Source organism: Oncorhynchus clarkii, chromosome 8 (assembly GCF_045791955.1).
Source record: "Oncorhynchus clarkii lewisi isolate Uvic-CL-2024 chromosome 8, UVic_Ocla_1.0, whole genome shotgun sequence".
In the NCBI taxonomy this organism is placed as follows: Eukaryota; Metazoa; Chordata; class Actinopteri; order Salmoniformes; family Salmonidae; genus Oncorhynchus; species Oncorhynchus clarkii.
The window spans coordinates 6,679,673-6,683,399 of NC_092154.1; positions in this window are offsets into that span (position 1 = coordinate 6,679,673).

The following is a 3,727-nucleotide window of genomic DNA, read 5'->3' on the forward strand; positions in this document are numbered from 1 at the left end:
GTTGAATTTATTCTGCCACTGTGTCTTCTTATTGTCTTGGCCTTCAGGCCTACAGCATATATCAGGGTGGCAAAGCATATGAACTAAACAGTGTCTTCTTATTGTCTTGGCCTTCAGGCCTACAGTATATATCAGGGTGTCAAGGCATATGAACTAAACAGTGTCTTCTTATTGTCTTGGCCTTCAGGCCTACAGCATATATCAGGGTGGCAAGGCATATGAACTAAACAGTGTCTTATTGTCTTGGCCTTCAGGCCTACAGTATATATAAGTTTGGCAAGGCATATAAACTAACAGGTTATAGAGCAAACAACACAATTATCACAACACACAGGTTGTAATATGACTTTTTGTCCCTGGCTTGGCTTCCCCACTACTGTAGGAAGCCCAGATAATTATAATGTTTTGCAATATACCCAAGTTAGACCAGCCCATCTGGCATTTGCCCGAAATGCCAGATGGCGAGTGCGCCCCTGCACATGTAACAGATGAAATACGTCCCAAGTGAAAAGTTTTGTCAGCGACACGTGACAACAGAGGGCCCTCCGAGTGAGTTGGTAGGGTGTGGTTTGGGAATCGCCTGATTTGCAGTCTGATGCGTACTCTGAGATGCGTAGTGTGCTGTCCCTAGTGTGCTGTGTGTAGTGTGTTGTGTGTAGTGTGCTGTCCCTAGTGTGCTGTGTGTAGTGTGCTGTGTGTAGTGTTTTGTGCGTAGTGTGCTGTGTGTTGTGTGCTGTGTGTAGTGTGCACTGCGTAGTGTGCTGTGAGAAGTGTGTAGTGTGTAGTGTGCACTGCGTAGTGTGCACTGCGTAGTGTGCTGTGTGTAGTGTGCACTGCGCAGTGTGCTGTGCGTAGTGTGCTGTGTGTAGTGTGCACTGCGTAGTGTGCACTAGGTAGTGTGCTGTGTGTAGTGTGCACTGCGTAGTGTGCTGTGAGAAGTGTGTAGTGTGTAGTGTGCACTGCGTAGGGTGCACTGCGTAGTGTGCTGTGTGTAGTGTGCACTGCATAGTGTGCTGTGCGTAGTGTGCTGTGTGTAGTGTGCACTGCGTAGTGTGCTGTGCGTAGTGTGCGATGCGAAGTGTGCTGTGAGAAGTGTGTAGTGTGTAGTGTGCACTGCGTAGTGTGCTGTGCGTAGTGTGCTGTGTGTAGTGTGCACTGCGTAGTGTGCTGTGCGTAGTGTGCTGTGTGTAGTGTGCACTGCGTAGTGTGCACTAGGTAGTGTGCTGTGCGTAGTGTGCACTGCGTAGTGTGCTGTGCGTAGTGTGCTGTGCGTAGTGTGCTGTGAGAAGTGTGTAGTGTGTAGTGTGCTGTGCGTAGTGTGCTGTGAGAAGTGTGTAGTGTGTAGTGCGTAGTGTGCTGTGCGTAGTGTGCTGTGAGAAGTGTGTAGTGTGCTGTGCGTAGTGTGCTGTGCGTAGTGTGCTGTGAGAAGTGTGTAGTGTGTAGTGCGTAGTGTGCTGTGCGTAGTGTGCTGTGAGAAGTGTGTAGTGTGTAGTGCGTAGTGTGCTGTGCGTAGTGTGCTGTGAGAAGTGTGTAGTGTGCTGTGCGTAGTGTGCTGTGCGTAGTGTGCTGTGAGAAGTGTGTAGTGTGTAGTGCGTAGTGTGCTGTGCGTAGTGTGCTGTGCGTAGTGTGCTGTGAGAAGTGTGTAGTGTGTAGTGCGTAGTGTGCTGTGCGTAGTGTGCTGTGCGTAGTGTGCTGTGAGAAGTGTGTAGTGTGTAGTGCGTAGTGTGCTGTGCGTAGTGTGCTGTGCGTAGTGTGCTGTGAGAAGTGTGTAGTGTGTAGTGCGTAGTGTGCTGTGCGTAGTGTGCTGTGCGTAGTGTGCTGTGAGAAGTGTGTAGTGTGTAGTGTGCTGTGCGTAGTGTGCTGTGCGTAGTGTGCTGTGCGTAGTGTGCTGTGAGAAGTGTGTAGTGTGTAGTGTGCTGTGCGTAGTGTGCTGTGTGTAGTGTGCTGTGCGTAGTGTGCTGTGAGAAGTGTGTAGTGTGTAGTGCGTAGTGTGCTGTGCGTAGTGTGCTGTGAGAAGTGTGTAGTGTGTAGTGTGCTGTGCGTAGTGTGCTGTGCGTAGTGTGCTGTGCGTAGTGTGCTGTGAGAAGTGTGTAGTGTGTAGTGCGTAGTGTGCTGTGCGTAGTGTGCTGTGCGTAGTGTGCTGTGAGAAGTGTGTAGTGTGTAGTGTGTAGTGTGCTGTGCGTAGTGTGCTGTGCGTAGTGTGCTGTGCGTAGTGTGCTGTGAGAAGTGTGTAGTGTGTAGTGCGTAGTGTGCTGTGCGTAGTGTGCTGTGCGTAGTGTGCTGTGAGAAGTGTGTAGTGTGTAGTGCGTAGTGTGCTGTGCGTAGTGTGCTGTGCGTAGTGTGCTGTGAGAAGTGTGTAGTGTGTAGTGTGCTGTGCGTAGTGTGCTGTGCGTAGTGTGCTGTGCGTAGTGTGCTGTGAGAAGTGTGTAGTGTGTAGTGTGCTGTGCGTAGTGTGCTGTGTGTAGTGTGCTGTGCGTAGTGTGCTGTGAGAAGTGTGTAGTGTGTAGTGCGTAGTGTGCTGTGCGTAGTGTGCTGTGAGAAGTGTGTAGTGTGTAGTGTGCTGTGCGTAGTGTGCTGTGCGTAGTGTGCTGTGCGTAGTGTGCTGTGAGAAGTGTGTAGTGTGTAGTGCGTAGTGTGCTGTGCGTAGTGTGCTGTGCGTAGTGTGCTGTGAGAAGTGTGTAGTGTGTAGTGTGTAGTGTGCTGTGCGTAGTGTGCTGTGCGTAGTGTGCTGTGCGTAGTGTGCTGTGAGAAGTGTGTAGTGTGTAGTGCGTAGTGTGCTGTGCGTAGTGTGCTGTGCGTAGTGTGTAGTGTGTAGTGTGTAGTGTGTAGTGTGTAGTGTGTAGTGTGCTGTGCGTAGTGTGTAGTGTGCTGTGCGTAGTGTGCTGTGTGTAGTGTGCTGTGTGTAGTGTGCTGTGCGTAGTGTGTAGTGTGTAGTGTGCTGTGAGTAGTGTGTAGTGTGCTGTGCGTAGTGTGCTGTGTGTAGTGTGCTGTGTGTAGTGTGCTGTGCGTAGTGCGTAGTGTGTAGTGTGCTGTGCGTAGTGTGCTGTGTGTAGTGTGCTGTGTGTAGTGTGCTGTGCGTAGTGCGTAGTGTGTAGTGTGCTGTGCGTAGTGTGCTGTGTGTAGTGTGCTGTGTGTAGTGTGCTGTGCGTAGTGTGTAGTGCGTAGTGTGCTGTGCGTAGTGTGTAGTGTGTAGTGTGTAGTGCGTAGTGTGTAGTGCGTAGTGTGTAGTGCGTAGTGTGTAGTGCGTAGTGTGCTGTGCGTAGTGTGTAGTGTGTAGTGTGTAGTGCGTAGTGTGTAGTGCGTAGTGTGTAGTGCGTAGTGTGTAGTGCGTAGTGTGTAGTGTGTAGTGTGTAGTGTGTAGTGTGTAGTGTGTAGTGTGTAGTGTGTAGTGTGTAGTGTGCTGTGCGTAGTGCGTAGTGTGTAGTGTGCTGTGTGTAGTGTGTAGTGTGTAGTGTGTAGTGCGTAGTGTGTAGTGTGTAGTGTGTAGTGTGTAGTGTGTAGTGTGTAGTGCGTAGTGTGTAGTGTGTAGTGTGTAGTGCGTAGTGTGTAGTGTGTAGTGTGTAGTGTGTAGTGTGTAGTGTGTAGTGTGTAGTGCGTAGTGTGTAGTGTGTAGTGTGTAGTGTGTAGTGTGCTGTGCGTAGTGTGTAGTGTGTAGTGTGTAGTGCGTAGTGTGTAGTGTGTAGTGTGTAGTGCGTAGTGTGTAGTGTGTAGTGTGTAGTGTGTAGTG